General features: G+C 49.4%; 1 long non-coding RNA gene across 7 annotated transcripts in view; it reads left to right on the top strand.

The window, feature by feature from the left end:
• LOC114014395 (uncharacterized) overlaps positions 1 to 14009 on the top strand; it is a 29827-nt gene extending 15818 nt beyond the window's left edge. Inside the window, exons 2-5 of one of the 7 annotated variants that reach the window (XR_008734935.1) lie at positions 5611 to 5694; positions 8282 to 8439; positions 8987 to 9123; positions 11803 to 14009. This is a non-coding gene — a long non-coding RNA (uncharacterized LOC114014395). The other 6 variants (XR_008734937.1, XR_008734934.1, XR_008734936.1 and 3 more) reach the window with 6 other exon arrangements.
• Positions 14010 to 17340: the final 3331 nt, after the last annotated feature.

The raw sequence follows: 17340 nt of genomic DNA, 5'->3' as shown, positions 1-17340 counted from the left end.
GGGGTGTTGACCAGAGCAGAGAGGTGCAGCTGGGGCAGTGTTTCCCCTTTCTTCCCACGTGCCCGTGACAGGGGGAAGAAAGGATGAGGGAAAGTTTTTCATTCTATGGGTTACTGTTTTGTTTTGGTTTTTTTTTTTTTTTGTTTAGGTTGTCTTGTAGAGTAGGCAGTCCAGACACTGAGCCTTTGCTCTCAGTTGCCTTGCAGTGGGAGTTGTGGGTCATCTGGTACAGCCCAGTTTGCATCCCTGCATCCCTGCCACTGCTGTGATTAGCAGTCCTAGCCAAGAAGCTCTGGAGCTGAAGAGGTTTGGAGTCACAGCTCTCCTTGACCCTCTGCTTAGGACAGAGGCCTAGTCGTGCTATGGGGAAAGTTACCGGGTCACAGCCAGGGCTTCATTTATTCCAGTGATAAACAGGGGAGTGTAGTGTCAAGGGTGTTCATTCTTTCCATTTGCACTTTGAACATGCGTGGTTAGAGATTAATAATGTGTCATCCTTTCTTCATCCTGTTTTCCCTTGGCAGCCATGCTGTACGTGGATGAGCCCGGGCAAGTAGGTGATACTGGTTTGGTTGCCAAAAGTAACATTATGTTGTGATAGTACATGTTGACTCTAAAGAACCGATTCTGCTGAACACGCTTGTTTTCCTGAGACACCAAGGTGGAATGGGTTTCGGTTAAAAATAACTGACCTCCCCTTGCTAAGCCTGAGCATTTCTTCCTGGGAAGCCATTTTTAACCACAGATGATCACCAGATGCAGTGGTTTTCAAGGAGATCAAAGTTGGAAGCCCACCATGGGGATGAGCTGAATTCTTTCCTTTTGCTATCAGACCTTCTCAAGTGGAACACCTTCTTGGCTGTCCTCTGGCGTGAAGAGAAAGGTCTGTTTGGGGGGGAACGTGTGGGAACCATCAGGTCAAGGAGAGACGTGCCGTGGTGTGTGTGCATGCATGCTTAGTAACAAACATTTACTGGGACGCTGATGGATTCTGAGAAAGCCAGGGCTGTCCGCTCCGTCTTGAAATAGCTCATGAAAACAGACAGCCTTACACTGCTTCCATACTCTGCGATGGAGATGTACAGCCCTGAAACGTAATTGGTTATGCAATTTATCGTAATAGTTATCCTCCAGGGGCTTTAGAGCCTTAGTGAGAAGAGACAAGGAAAAACTAGGGACTAGCTTTCTTCAGTGGGATAAACAGTAAATTGTTTTCTGAATGCTTGGGAGTGATTTTATTGGGAGTCTTATTCGACCTCGGAATACAGTGGTGCATTTATAGAAAGGTTATTTTTGTCTTAGCTATGTGGAGGGTGGTGCTAAAACTTCCATATTGTTAGTGGCTGTGAAGAGAGTATCTTCCAGTTCCCTGTCTTTTCAACAGCGTTGGATGCTGTTGTAGATCAGGTCTCTCCTGTCTTTCTTGCAGCAGCATGCACACCCATCACATGGAGGGACGCACATTCGGTCTGTGGTCATATACATCAGGGAGAAAGCACAGTCTGGCAGACTGGGCACTAAACAGATTCACTTTTTACACTACTTCAATGAATCAGAGCAGGTGTATGGCTTGCCCACAGACACCAAAATGTGGGGAGCCCTTCCCTGTGTCCCAGGTGTGCTGTGATGACAGGATCCATAGCTGCTATGGAGGTGCCATCAGGTGGTCCTTATCTCTTGTGTAGCGAGGCTGAGCTGTTTGCGTGCAGGTACCATCATTTGCTTCCCCCTTGCTTTGGAATCAGCCACCAGCCTGACATATCTCAGGTTGGCTTTTTCCACCTCCATATGTATATATATATATTTCATTTATTTAGAGACATTCAGACATTTCTGAAAATAAAAGTAATAAAAATCTGGTGTTCTTCCCCAGTTAAAATTCTGGCAAATTTCTTCTAGAATACCTCTTATACTGCTGGGAATTTTGAAATGTGTTGTGGTCTGGTCTGTTTGCCAGCCTAGTACCTCTAGGTTATGCTATGTGAAACCTCTGGCAGGGGGGAGGTAATTTGCATATGCTCATATGGATTTTGTAGAGAAATTCCCAGAAGATTTTATATGCTTTATGCAAGTCCAAGCCAGGGACTGAGTAAGACTTTGGCAGCTGGCGGGTCTGTGTCCAAATACCTGAGCTGGAGGCAAGGAGGCTTTCTCCCTGGGCTGCTGGTGTTTGCCCCGTTAACACACAAAGATGAGATAAAAATCCCTGAGAATATTAACGGACCTGCCTTTGGAGCGGTCTGAGTACGGTACGATAAAAAGGCAAACGGAGGGGTGTAAAGTAAAATCCTGAGTTTGTATTCAGTGAGGGATCACGATCCAGGATAGGAGCTGAGTGTGGGAGCGGGAGGCGGTCTGCAGTCGTGTGGTTGATGATGATGTGGTACTACCTGCGCAGTGAGTTACGGAGCACGCTCCTAAGCGTTTCGCTTCATAGGCTAGGCAAAAAGAGTTATCTTTTGGTGTAGGCTGCTGTGGCATGCATGCCCCCCAGGGATGTGTGCAGTGCATCCTCTTTAGGGTGGCTGCTCTATTTTAGTGGGTACCTCTGCACATACCAACACAGGTACGTGTGTTTATAAAAGCTGGCCCTGCTGGTATGTGTGCGGGAGGAGGGGGCATGAGTAGGTTTACACCTCCACGGAGCAAAACGCTGTGGCCCTGGTAGTCTGCGTGGGCTCTTCGTGAAGACCCCTGTGTTGTCCAAGCCACTCAAAGGTGTTCTGCGAGCTCCCTCGATACCTCGGTTTTGGAGGAAACAAGCCCCAAAGGCCTTTGGAAGCTCTTACTGAGCAATAACTCCTGTAGCTCTTCTCTAATGCTAGCTTTGTCTGCAAAATTTGCTGTTTCCATGGCCTGGCTAGAGCGCAGGATCCAGGAAGGTTTTGCAATTGATGTTTACAGGACCGAGATGTTGCTGTAGGTGTTTAGCACCGCTGCTATAGCTGTGCAACCTGACATCTCTGCCTAGGCAGGCTACAGCAATAAAGCAAATGCGTTCACCCCAAAAGCGCTTCCCCACTGGTCCAGCACTCACTGCGCCATGAGAGGGCTTTCCCTCCCTGTGCAGTGGTCTTTCCTAGGATGTCCAAAGTATTAAGAGGGCCGATTTTCACCCATGAGCCTGTCGCAGATAGATCTGATCCCTAGCACTTTGTTACAACTGGGAGAACAGAACTAGCGTGGAAATGCTGTTCCCTTGCCCACATTGAGCAACACCTTGAGTGCTTACAGAAGGGGAGCAAGGGCCAGGTACCATCAAAAGTGGCACATGGTGCACAACCGGCATCTTCTTTTATTTAAAGCTCCATGTAATCGAGTGAGCTTTTCTCAGCAGAGGACAGTCAGATACGTGCTGGCTCTTGTTTGTACCCACAATGCTATGCACACGTTCCTAACTTTTTATAGAAACACTCTTGATTCTCTGGGTGTGGGTTGGTTTTGTTTTTCTTCATCTGTGGGGATTTATCCCACCAGTTGGCCTAATCAGCTCCCAAAATTGAGTGATCATGGGAAGTTGTGCAGTGAAAATAACTCGTGAGAACCAAAAAAGAAAAATGCTCAGGACATCCAGGCTATTAATAAAAGCAAGTGTCGCAGAGCCCTGTATAAGCTCGCTGCATCAAGGACGCAGAAGTAGCTACCCAAACTATTTTGGCTCTTCCAGCCAACAGAGCACTTTCAGCTCATGAAGTTGTGATGTTCCAGCATCCATCTGGTGCAAGAGGAGCTGGTGCAAACCTGCCTCAGGGGCAGGGCTCCAGCACAGCCTCCCTCCTGCTGAGAGCCATGGAGCACCCTGGGGGGCACCTCTCCCGCAGAGGCAGCAGGCTCGCCACTGATTTTGGCATGGCTACACCTGCAGTTGGCTTTGGAGAACCTCAGCCGACAACATGGCCAGGTTTCTTCCACCCTTACCTGTGGACGTGCACGCTTCTTTAATCCAGCGCCAGGCTTCTTACTTCTTCTTAAAGTTCTCACAGCATCGATTTCCAGTTTTTGCACTATGGGAATAATAACTAACCGAGCTGTAATGCTTTCCATTGCATATTTAACTTTGTATGTGTGGCGTGTCATTGCCAGAGCTTGTATTTTCAATTCCGCAGCCCAAGGAACGCATGCACAAGGTACGTCTTTAGCAAAGGAACCGGTTCAAAGCGATGCTTTCTCCACAACAATTTTAAAGATCAGCGCGCAAATAAATAGCTGAGCTTCCGACAGGGTGCTGCTGTAAGCATCGGAAGATCCACCTCTTCCAGTCAGATCCCAGCCCCCGCCCTCCGCTCCCCTCCATATAGTGCTGATGCCAAATCAGCAAATGTTCAGAGAAACAGGATAAGGCCACAGCTGTAAACCAGCGATGGCATCTTGTGCATCGGGTTGTTGTGTGTTGTTGGGTTTTTTTTGTGGGGTTTTTTTTTTTTTTTTTGGTAGTGTGAAAGACTGGAGTACTGCAACACTGAAATTACATTGGCTAGGATAATAAATGGATCAGACAAATATAGCCGGGCATATGCTGAGTGTGGGTGTGGGGTTTTAATTTCCCTTCTTCAAACTGAGGTCTATAATAAGATGTTTCCTGGCTTGTATGTGAGTGTTTTTTAATAGCTTCTTTTTCTTTTTTTTTTTTTTTTTTTTTTCTTGCTGGATACTTCTGGATGTGGCTGTACTAGCCAAGCTCTGCACGGTAGCTAAGTGAATATTGTTTTATAGCTCTGAGCGGAGAATACAGTAGGTGCCATAAACTGTACTTCGAGTCTGCTCTGTCAACGGGTGAGCGCATTAGCAGCCTTTCTTTGCAAAGCGAAGCGGCGTTGGGGATGGCAGAGGAAAGAGGTTTTGTTTGCAAGAGAAGACTTCGCTTCTCCTCAGCTGGATGGTGGTTGTTGGAGCAAGGGAGGGTGTGCTTTTATTTTATCTGCCCCTGCAGTCACAACAGGTCGTGGAGGTTGCTCCTTGATCTTCTCCCTCGCCGATCCCAAATCCAGTCCAGCCTGGCTCCCAGCTCTCTCCGCAGACCCCGTGCAGCCCCCAGGAGCTGCTGCAGCATTGGGGACAGGAGGAGCTGGCAAGCAGGAGGCTTCACACAGTGCCATGCACACACACGCTGGCAGTGGTTAGCACCACGGGCTTGCCTGGAACCACTCCTCACATAAGCTTTGCCGAGTCCGTCTGGTGTCCTTTCTCTCTCAGGCCGAGCTAATGCAGATTTGCACTCACCATCCCTGCTCCATGTTACCGAGGTGGGATTCCCAGAGGGTCACAGCTTGCAGCAGCACAGAGCCCTGGCTGTTGCTGGCCGCCGTGTTTCTCCATCATTGCAAGGGCTGGTATGTCACCTACATGTAAAGTAGGATCTCAGGGCTGGAGCGAGGCACATACAGTGACCACTCCTTGCACAGGACTTCGAAGTACCTGCCAGTGGAGGAAGCTTGTTAGAAACTCTACAAAATGTGTGTACTTGCTTCAAATTGTATCATCAGATGTCATTTGGATGACGAATCTCAGCTCTCACTTAAAATGATGAAAAATCCAGCTTTAGGAGCTCTGACCTCAGTGGCTCAGAAACCTGAAGGTGTATCTGAGGTACGCTCTGATTTTAACCCACAGGATTTATTTTTGAAGCCAGTGTCATGGCTGGGAGAGGCCTGAGTTGTAGTTGTCTTCAGACTGGAGCTAGTTCCCATGTCTCAGGTAGGACATTTCTAAGCCTCCTACGTAACACTTGAACTTGATGTGAGTCAGCATTGTGATGACGTTATGAAAAAGGAAAACACTGTACCAGGAGCATGGCCTGTGAGAAAAGATCAAGCTAGCCAGACCTACTGAGACTGAAAGAAGAGAAAGTTGGGGGAAGGACAAATCTCCAGGGCATCACAGGCCACCTGAGAGAGGGAGACACGTTGCTGCTGTCATACTATGACACCTGCATCCCACCTCCATGAAGTCAAGTACATGGACATCCCTGATTGAAAAGGGAAGATGGAGCAGAGGTGGAGCATTAGCCCCTGCTCTGACAAAGGCTTCCCTGGGGAAATACTTTTGTATCTCTGCTCCTCGTCTCAGGAGTGGGAATGTCAACGTTGTTCTGCCTTATGCACATTAAGGCACCAAGTAATCAGATGTTGTAATTTCAGGACCACGTCAGTCCCTCTGATATGCAACTTGATAGCTCCAAGTGGCTTTGGGAAAACCTGAGCATGAGTGTGGGCTCTCCCACGGGTGGAGAAGCCACCACCTGGTCAGCTGCGCTGTTCCCTTCTGCAGGCAATAGTGCACATTTCCCCTGGACCTCTGGAGCAGTTAAGAGGGGGAAAGGGAGGAAAACAGGACCCAAACCAAGCATTTCTATAAGGACATCATTCCCACCTCTGTCTTAAATGCCAGCTCCCATTATGGTCTTGCCACTGCATCCCCAGTGTGACCCCAGCTCTGATGAGCTGAGCCCTGATGGTCCTTCTTTGCAGCCGCGTGCGTAGGGCAGCGTGTCTGGAATCAGCTTTGCAAAGGGGGGCTGTCTCCCCCTTCCCTCCATATCCAGCTGGGCCGTGCTCAGCTGCTGGGACAAGGAGAGCTGGGAGCAACTGCCGGGGCAGCTGCACCGCCGAGGAGCGTATCCCTTATGCTTGGCATTGGCCACTCCATGCTGTCCCCATGGCCGTGCCGCTGTCCCCATGGCTGTGCTGCCATCCCTGGGGCCCTGGGCTCAGCTGCGCGTTCGTTAGGACTGGCTGCAGACACGGCTGCAAGCGTCCACAGCTGGGCAAGTGCTGCTGCTAGGAAGGTGGCCCAGTGGTGGATGCTGAACAGATTTTGCCCTTAGAGAAAGGGCTTTCCTGGAAGGCTCCCTGGGCTGGCTGACATGTGTGGTGCGTTGCTGAGGGCTCTCACCTGCTTGCCCTGCACTGTGGCTGAAGCTGCGATGGAGGGAAAAGTCACATTATCCTGCAATATATTGGAATTTGTCTCTGTTCCTTGGACCTGTTGGGTACCAGGGCTACCTGGGCTTGCTTTTCACCTTTGGGCTGAAGTGTTCCATGGCCAGCCTGCTGTCAGTGACACATTTTGTCTGCACGCAGCTGATCTAGCACAGCCTCAGTATTGTCTCTGTCCTCATTCATTCTCCTGTTGTGCTGGTTTTGGCTGGGATAGAGTTAATTTTCTTCGCAGTACGTTGTATAGGGCTATGGTTTGGATTTGTGAAGAAAACGGTGTTGGTAATTCAGGGATGTTTTAGTTATGGGTGAGCAGTGCTTGCACAGTGCCAAGGCCTTTTCTGCTCCACACACTGCCCCAGCAGCGAGTCACCTGGGGGGCACAAGATGTTGGGGGACACGCAGCATGTTGGGGGGGGATACAGCTGGGACAGACCCCCACTGACCAAAGGGATATGCCATACCATATGGCGTCATGCTTAGCATACAAAGCTGGGGGAAGAAGAAGGAAGGGGGGGACATTGAGCGTGATGGTGTTGGTCTTCCTGAGTCCCTGTTACGTGTGATGGATCCTGGCTGCCCTGGGCATGGCTGAGCGCCTGCCTGCCCATGGGGAGTGGCGAACAAATTTCCTTGGTTTGCTTTGCTTGTGTGTGCATCTTTTGCTTTACCTATTAAACTGTCTTTATCTCAACCCACAAGTTTTCTCACTTTTACTCTTACAATTCCCCGCCCCATCCCACTGAGGGCAGAGTAAGCGAGTGGCTGCGTTGAGCTTGGTTGAGACTCAGGGTTAAACCACAACACCTATATATACCAGGTTATATATATATGTGCCAGGGTGTCTCCATGGCAGAAGTGAATCCTGGGGTGAGGTGCATCGCTGTCCTGGTACAAAAGGCTGGAGCCACGTGGGCACAGGCTCTGCTGGGGTTTACCAACATACTCGGCACGCAGCGGGCACCCTAGACACAGGCTTCCGCTCACAAACATACTCGTGGTGTTTGTGTTCTCTTCCTCCAACAGCTCTTGCTTCCCAGGCATTACCAACACATCCATGCATCCCTTTGCAACAGCAAACCAAGGCCCAGGGTTTGTGCACGCCCCCCCAGGTCATGCAGTGATTCGTGGGTGTCTCTCTGTCCGTGCTGGGCCCCGTCTCTTCCTACAGATGTGGTGCAAACCAGGAGTTAAGATTGCATGACGCTTGCTTAATAGCGCAGATACACCTCTGTTTTGGGAGGGCGCTTAGGAAATCCTTCCTGCTCAAATCAGCCCGCAGCTGGCTGCTTTCCTCCTGTGCAGTCTTGTGCCGGGCGGTCGCTTCCCATTTTTCTCTATTCCAGCTTTGCAGATGCGCAGGGACACCTCACGCTGGCCTGAGAGCAAGCCAATGCATGGAGACCGTTGCACCTGTGAAAGCCTGCATATGCAAACCATCTTGTACAAGCAGTAATTCGCTCTGTGATTACTTCTGTTGCTGCCGCAGCATCGTCCGCTCTCAGTACGTCAATCATCGCCTTCCCTCCAGGAGCCGTTTTGGTTTTCCAGGAGGTTGCAAAGCTTTGACCGCCCACCATGGGAGCGGTGCATAGCACATAGCCATCCGTGAGCCCTTCAGACACTGACACCAAGCAAGACCAAAACTTGCTGGCAATGGTCCAGCAATGACACTGCCCGAGGGGAGATGGGAGATGCTTTCCCTGTCCCTCGAGCAAGTGGGGTTGGTAGCAACATCCTTCCTCTTAAGCCATGGTGGGAGAAGGGGTTAATCCGCCACTGACACCAAGTGCTAAAATGTTTTATCTGGCAGGCGGTAATACACTTTCGACAGAGAGATATGTAAAATGAAGCGGTGACCCAAGGAGGTGTAATTAGCTCTGCTGTCACATAGGAAAGAACATGTTTCTACAGCTTATTTCGAATTTCTGGCAACACCTGCTCACTTGCTTTAACCAGCTTTCTCAAACCAGGGACTAATTAGCACTTCCTTGGAAGCCCAGCTCTCTCCAGGCAATGGCTTTACCTCTCAATCGGTATTCCTTCTGCAGGAAGGCACATTAATTACTGTATCAGGAAAACCTGATGGAAGCAGGAGACCATCTTCATGCCTAAAACTAATTAAATGAAAAGGCAGAGCTCACTAGACCTGGAGTTCCTCGTTCATGCAAGGGGTGAGGGCTGCGCGGTGAGTTTCCTTCTCTGCATCCTTGAAGGAAAATGGTATTTTGCACATTCATGATTTCTGAGGGCGGTGGGTGAGGGCCATGTGGTGCTGTTCCCCCAGGGTTTGAGCCCAGCAGTGGCACAGAGCTAACCCTGCCCCCTCCAGGGTGGCTTGGGACCAAGGGGAGCCCCCATAGAATCTGTGCTGGCCAGGGCTCCTCTTTTTTTTTTTTTTTTTTTTTTTTTTTTTGTAGCAAACATAACTATGAGCAAGGCTCTGGCCATAGTTAGGTATTAAGTCCAATTTGGGAGTTCCTAGTGTTAATCAATGGACCTGTTTGTAGAGCATGGTCTAGCGAACCCCTTCCTAAAGCGGAGGATGGTGAAGAAGGTAATGAGGGAGGCGGGGGAGGGGTGCGAGGATGCTGCAGGTGAGTGTGCCAAGGCACAGGGTGTTAGTGACTGGCCAGGGCAGTCCTCCCAGGCCAGCCCTTCATCCCTGCTACCAACCACCAGCTCTGCTGAAGCTTTATAGCAAGGAAACCCCTTTTGAAAGCCTTCTGCTTTCCTCTCCTGCAGGAAGGGATGAGGCGCAGCCATCTGACTTGGCTGTCCCCAGCCCTTCTCTCCTTGTGAGAGGTGGGGGTGATGCTTCTTATCCCAGGACACAGTCCTGGAGCTGTTCGACACCCTTATCCATTAAATCAATACTCTTTCGATTGCTGCAGTTTGGTGACTTCCAGTCTTTAGGCAAATACATGTTTTTGGGAAGCGATTTGTACTGAACCGACTCCCTGAGAGTCTGCCATACGCTGTCTGCCGAGCACAAGGGGAGAAAGTACGGCCAGTCCCACCTTCCCCGTGTTTCAGGCCATGCAGCCACACCTCATCCCTCGTGCACTCCGTCTGTTAGCTTGTTTTTTGGCTAAAACATGTTTTCCAGGCAGATATCCAAGCTGGCTTTGACCGTCTCAAACGATGAAGACTCTGCTCTTCCCTTTGCTGTTTGTCTCCGACTCCCAGGCTTGCTCTGTTGATGTATTTCTTCCTTAGTTTGTCCAGCTTCGGTCCACAGCTTTTACTTTTTATTCTTCCTTTTTCTGACAGGGCATTTTAGTGCCTGGAGTTACGTGCTCGTGCACGGTAATTGAATCCACCACCTCAGTGAGATAGATGGCTCGCCCGACGCCTCCCCATAAGTGTCTTCTCCAGCTCTGAAGCTGCTTTTGTGGCCTGATTCTGCCACCCTCTCTATTTTACTGTGTCTTTTTGCAGCCACGGGCACCAGGGCATGGATGATGTGTTTTGGATCCAGGTTAAAATCTCTCCTGAATATATATGCAAGGATATATAACACTTTGTGCTACAGCATCGCTTGCTGTTCACCTGCAGTTTGCCTGCATCTCCTTCCCTGCTTTCCTCTCCTACCTGGATTGCACTGAACTCTTGAACACTAAAAGCAGTAGAAAAGGCATAATTTTAAAGGATTTAATTTATTTATATATACATATAAATATAAATATGTATGAAAAACTTTAAGGAAACCATTTTCCCACCCCCTACCCATCTTATGTGGAACTTGCTGCCGTAAAACAAAAGTGAGGCCAAGCAGGGCAAGATGTCCACAAATAATAGAGACATCTACAGAAATAACCGTAATTTATTTTTTTTTATTTTATTGGAGAGCTTCCAGAGACCTGTGAGTCCTTAAACCCTCTGGCAGTCTTAACTGGTGGGGGCTTCAGAGAAGTTCAGGGGGGCTTGTGCAGTGCAGCGCCTGGCAGTGCTGATTGCCAGGTAGGAAGGAGAAGGACCAGCAGGCTGAGCCAGCAGGGCAGCTCCCACATACCTGTGCTTGCTGTCATGTCCCTCCGAGAGAGGTGTGTGACCTTCCAGAGAACAGAAATCCCTGTTCCCCAGCTGACCTAGTTTATTTCCACGCATCATTTAACATGCCTTATAATATTTTATAGACTCGCTTCTGTAACTCAACGTTGAGCTATTATTTAATGAAATGATCCCCAGTAGGGACCTTAGGAGAGCTAATCGTATATGAAAGCTTTGAGGGTGGGGCAGTGGGAAGCATCCACAAATGCTTTAAATACTGAAGTTTGCTTCTCTTAATATTTATTTATGTATTTATTTTTAGCTTCAACTGTGGTTGCAATTCTGCAGATACACATCAGCAGTGATATTGATGATACCTCTGGTGCCAGTGCAAACCAGCATCAGAATCAGGCGCAGAGAAGCAATATTTTAATTCTTCTATGCCTGTTTTGCCAGCTGGAACCTTATTTTAATGGCATTGGTAGATGTGTGAAAAAAAAAACCTGTTGCAGAAGACTTCTAAGGAGGGAGAAATTCAAAGAAGTCCCTTTATCAGCGGGTCTGAGAGTTTGGATGTTTCCAGGCAGCTCTGCTTGAGGTCTCCCTATGAATCTCTGTCCGCATCCGAAGCAGCAGGAGGCTGAGCCATGGGTCAGGCAGTGCTGGAGGGAACCCCCTTGCGAGAAAGGAACATCTTATTTATTATTTTTTTCCTGCTTTTTTCTCAACACAAAATTTGCAAAATAAATATGATTGATTGCTTTTTGATGACTGCTCTGATGCTTTGCAAAAATATGATGAAACATTATTTTTATTATTGATATTCTTTATTATTCATATTCTATATTCTTTCATTATCTCTGATATTCAGCAGATGTGTAAGTGTTCCAGCAGACCCCAGGGAAGTCTGGTGTTTGACACAACTCGCAAAGGATCGCATGAAGTTTCCCACCAGGACTTTGCATTGGGGAGTGAGGAACGAAATGGAGCAAATCTTACCCTCCGGGACTGGAGGACAAAGAAACCTAAGGAGCACCTGAGTGCTATCGATGGTATGAAATGCCAGAGGACATAGGAGCTCTGCTTCTCTGGTCCCATGGAGGCTTTTTAGCATGAATCATGCTAAAGCAGCAATCCCCATGAAATGAGGACAGCTTCCAGCACAGGCTGACGAGTAGATATTTTTCCTCCTGCTGCTGAAGCCATTGGAAAAGTCTGATTGATCCAGGATGTCATGTCAGAGCCTAATTCCCCTTTTTGCAAACGCCCATATGCTCATGTTTAGTGCTTAATAAAAGGTAAGCTCCAGTCAATGGGAAAATGTGCTTAAGAGCTTTATTCGCTTTCTTAAGTGCTTTGCTGGGTCTGGCCCCATGCAACGTGTCAAGCACCCATTAGTCTCATCTTTTATTGCTGTAATACAGATAGCTCCTCGGAAATAACCCTTTCAACACAAAGGTGGGGTTTTTTTGGAGGGAAAGCCACCCTGTGCACGTGCACTTACTAATAATGACATGCGTTTGGGTGATGCTCTGGCTTTCTGCTCTGAGGAAATAAAGGGAGGAAACATGATGGTCTTGGAGTAGGTACAAAGCTGTCAGGCGCCTGGCTCGGGTGAAGTTGCAGAAAGCGTTTCTCTTTGTGTTGCAGGGCCTGGCAGCCTGGTGAGATAATAAAAGATAAAGCAAACTGTACGACAATGGAAAATGCTGAGCTCCCTGAGTAATTAAAGGTTGTGTAAGATGGTCGCATGGCTTGTGAGGCTTATTAATACAGTCACGTTTGCATTATATAAAGGGTAATTAAAATGCAGCCTGCTTACCATTGATTACGCCCTTTGCCTGGTGTTTGTAGCAGTGGGTGCACAGCCAGGCTGCAAAGGCGGCACAGGAGGCAGCAACTGCCAGCAAGAGGAGAGGCTGAGGGGGGGCGGGATGCCCGAGCTTGTGGGACCAACGCTGTGCCATGGCTTTGGACAAACCCCGGACAAATTGCCCTGCAGATGTACCTTCTCCTCCCAGCGCTGTGCCGCAGCCACCGCAGCTTGCCTACCAGAGCCTTTTGGGGTCTGGCGAACGTGAGGGGTGGGGGGGTTATAAGCAGCTCCCGACAGAAAGCTAAGCTGGCCGTGGGTTACAGATTGGTGCAGCTGAAGAAACTTTTCCAGGGTAACCTACGGGATGTCTGACACGGAGAGAGGTCACCGTGCAGCTGGGAACCAGCTTAGCCCGCCGCAGGCTGCACTGGTTTGCCAGTCCGGGTGGCCGGGCATCGGAGCGCCGTGGGTACCACGCGATGCTCTCGGGGTGGCACGGGCCATCGCAGAGCAGCTCCCCGCGGCAGTGCAGAGCGGACCCAGGCTGCAGATGCCAGCCGGCCCCATTGCGATTCCCAAAGCCCAGTTCATTAGTGACACGTGAAAGATGGGAGTGGGCCTGGCTGTGGCTTTCTGGCAGCCCCACCTCAAAAGTGAAGGGCAGCTTCACTTGTATGGTGCTGCGCATGGAAGTGCAAGCTAAGGGGAGTCTGAAGTGATGTGTTACCTGCGTGGGGGTTGCAGAAAACATTTTCCACTGGCTTTCGCAGCAGGGAGAGTTTGCCCAGATGGAGGAGAAAGGAGTGTAAACTCCCTGATGTCAGCTCCTGTGGGCCCTTGAACTCCTGGTTTGCATTTTCTATTACCTAAGGTACCTCTTGGTGCCAAAGAGGGGTTCCAGCAGAGCTGGGCAGTCTTGCTCTCTGCAGGACATTCTGCTTTTTGGAGGTCTGTGCTGTCTGCTCCTGGCAGGGCTTGCAAAGGGAACGCCTCAAACCCATGTACAAGGCTGTCGGGATGCTATGAGCACACCGTGTCTCTACATTCCTGATTATTTCTCTGTGTTACTGATTATTTCCTGGGGCTCCTGTCCTTGGTGCTTTTGGAGCAGCAGCAAAGGCAGCGCATCTGAGGGAGCTGGAGATAAGAGTACACATGAGAATGAGCTGGACCGACTGTATCTCCATGGAAACATGATTGGCACTCAGCTGTTGGGTCCAGTAAATCCAATTATGGCTGTAGACAGAAACGTGTTTAAAAAATAATACTAAATAATACTAAAAAAAAAAGACTACAAGCCAAGCTGGTGTAAATAAAAATATAACCATGTGCTTTAGAATTGTCGGGGCTATTTTTTTGATTTTTACAGACTCAGCTTGTGGGGTGTGAGTGGTGAGGGATGTTTCCCGTGGTGCCTCGTGGAGCCGTGGCACACCACCCCTGCCCTGTGGTGGCAGACGCTGGTCCTGGTAGCGCTCCTTCTGAGAGCAGGTGAATTATGGTGCCAGCCAGCCAGCCAACGCCAGATGTGTAAAGAGGGAGGTATTTCCACAAAGTCATTTCCCATGCAATGTGCCTGAATAACCAAACACTGAGCTCCTGGAGATGACAGCTGGGAACCCGTAGCCTTCCTTCCAGCCACTCCTGCCACAACAGCCCTCCAGTGGCAAATAAGACATCATTTTTAAATACATATTAGTGTTCCTTGCAATGCCAGGGACCCTTTTTGGACACTTGAACTATGCAAAGAAATGCTGCGAGGTGAGGCAGCCACAGCCTGAGTTTGCAGACCCTGGTTACAGGTGGATGCCTGGCCAAAATACCTGCCGTGAGCTTTCTCCTTGTAGTTTTGTAATTCCCTGTCCCCACAGGTGATGTGTTCTCTGCTGGGTTGGGGGTGAAAATAATTTCTTGCAGCTAAAATGCGACCACTAGAATCTGAAATTTTTTTTTTTCTTCAAAAAAACCCCATGCAAATTAACATCACAAGTTCTCCCAGCCTCAGCCGTACCCTTGATGCAGCGTTTCAGCCCACCCAGCCCTGGGTGGCACTGCCAGCACCTTCCGCTCCCTGGAGCACCACACCAGGCGGGGGAAAAGCCCTTCATGCTGCCTTTTCTCATTTGCAGGTCACGGGGAGGAATCTGCTAGCAAAGCCACAGGCTTCAAAACCATTTTTTCCTGTCCGTGGAAGGAATTAATTGCTTTAAATGCATGTTGCGGCAGGTACAATTTGCTGTCTTTTGAATTGGCATCTCATCTGCACTTTCAGCATTCCCTTGTGACCGGTTTGAGGTCTGTTTTGCTTGTTTAGTCCCTGGGTGGCAAAGCTGTGGAGAAGTCAGGAGATGTGGGTGGCTTTTCCAATACTGCTACTGACTTTTCCTGACTGGCTTTCAGATGCTTATCCAAAATATGACTCGATTCCCCCATCCATAAAATGGAGGTTGTTGCTTCATCCCCTTCAAAAACTGCTCTGAGAGCTTGGGGTAGAAACCAGCCAGTGGGTTCCAAGTTGAGTGAGTTTCTATTTTCCAGATCTGTGACAGTTTTCTCTTAATTCTGTGTTTTGAAGTACAGAGAAGTATGGAAATACTCAACCTTTTCTTTTCTTGGTTTGGTTTTTTGTTTTGGGTTTTTTTGTTTGTTTTTTTGAGGGGATGAGTTTTAAAAGCTCTATAATATGGATATGGTGGAAAACTTAAAAAAAAAAAAATAATAAAAAAATATTCTTCCCACAGCATTTTAGCCTTGCACTGGACCAAATCTTGAAGGAAGCAGTATCAGTGTGGGTTATAATTGTCGGGCTTCGGTATTTCTCTGTTGTGGAAACCAAGTATCAGGGTTAGACATAAGGTCTCGTCCCAGTCATACTGTGCTTTCTCATCTCGGTTATTCCTGACAGAAAGCAATAAAACATCCAAATGGATACACTCCAGGCTTTCTGGGGAGGAAATGCCACCCGGCGGTGAGAGGCAGCTCCCCTGCAGAGGAGCACGCTGGCACGGCAGCCAGGCACGCTCCTGCACCTTGGAGCATGGGAAGGAAACACACGGCTTTTCCAGGTGGACTCCATCCCCCAAATCCAAGCCCGTCCAGCCGCTCTGGAGAAGTCATTCCGCTCATCCTCCCAGAGTTGGGTGGGTCCAGGTGTCATTCCATGGATTGAATGACGATTGATTGATGAACCCCTTAAATCGCCGATGCCCTTTGCAGACCCTGGGCAGGTGGGGCTCCATCCTGCTTTGCCAGCAGCTGGAGCAGCCCCCAGCCCGGAACAGCAGGGTGTTCATTCCCAGGACCATCCCTCTCCTGCCCCAGTGGTAGGTCCAGGCTGGAAGGAGACACTGTGGCATGTGGCCACAGGAGGTTCTCTGGTTGCCCAGGTGGCCCCACGCAGGTAGTTTTGCTTAATGGTATTAAACAGAGGGTGATAATGTTACCTCTGGGGTCAAGTGGTGAGCTTTGTGTGGCAGGACCTGCGGCAGCAGCAGGAGCCTCTTGTGCCACAGAGAGGAGCAGGGTGTCACAGGGACCCAGCAGGTAGGGGAAGGAGGGTAATGCTCTGGAATGGGTGGGCTGCTTGCAATAAAACCCACCTGTTCCCAGATGTGCAGCCCCTCTGTTTCAGCCCAAGGGCTTAATTTCATTTTGTAGTATTTTAACTATTATTTAGGGGCCACCTCCGAACATGCTGAAGCCGCTCATGCCGCTCCATCTCCTCTTGCCCCAATCCATCATCAGCCCAGGGCCGCCTCTGAACACGCCAAAGCCACTCATCCTGCTCCATCTCCTCTTCCCACTGCTTCCCATGGCTGCCACTGCTGGAAATGAGCTCCATGGTTTAAAACGACAGCTTCAGAGGTGACTGTGGCTGTGGCTGTGTGTGTCCGGGGTGGGGGGGAACCAAACATCAAATAACTAATCAGTGAGGAGGTGGTATCAGGATCTGTTTCCTGACCCATGGGTTGAGGGGAGAAGGCCAATGTGCCCAGCAGTTGCTGGCTTGGCTCTGGTGATGCCGGCGACTTGCCCTGTGCCGTCCCCAAAAGGCTGGCCCCTGCTGGGCTGGGAGCCACAGCTGCCTGCCACCCCCCCACTGGGGCAGCTGGGCTTGGTGGTGCACAGTGCATCCAGCTATAGAAAGAAGATGCTATAAGGGGAAGTTATAGTATATATATGAAGTATATATACATAAAAAAAGTCTCTATATATGAAGTGCAGTTCATCTCCATTGCCAGCCCAGTAAATGGCAGATTCAGTGGCATTAAACCATGAAATAAGCTGCTCCCTTAACTTCTGGGAAGGCAGCATGAATTTCAGGCGGGTTTCTGTCAGAAGGGAGGGCTGATGAACTTTTGATGAACCGGGGCTGGAAGCAGACAGTCGCTCCTATTGAATCAGCACGGCGTAAGGCTGGCCTCATTAATGAATGTCAGGGAGCCTGCCTGAATCAGGGGTTTCAGGCCGCTGCTTTTTCTCCTTTAATTGCATTTTCCAGAGTTCACAGGCCAGAGTAAGCGGGGAAATTTGCGATGGGTCAGAAATGGCTGTGGTTTGGAAAGAATCTCAGGCATCCTTCATGTGACCTCCTCC

The sequence above is a fragment of the Falco cherrug genome, chromosome 13, assembly GCF_023634085.1.
Source record: "Falco cherrug isolate bFalChe1 chromosome 13, bFalChe1.pri, whole genome shotgun sequence".
Taxonomy (NCBI): domain Eukaryota; kingdom Metazoa; phylum Chordata; class Aves; order Falconiformes; family Falconidae; genus Falco; species Falco cherrug.
Note: the sequence above shows the minus strand (reverse complement) of the source record. Positions and strands in the feature narration are given on the sequence as shown.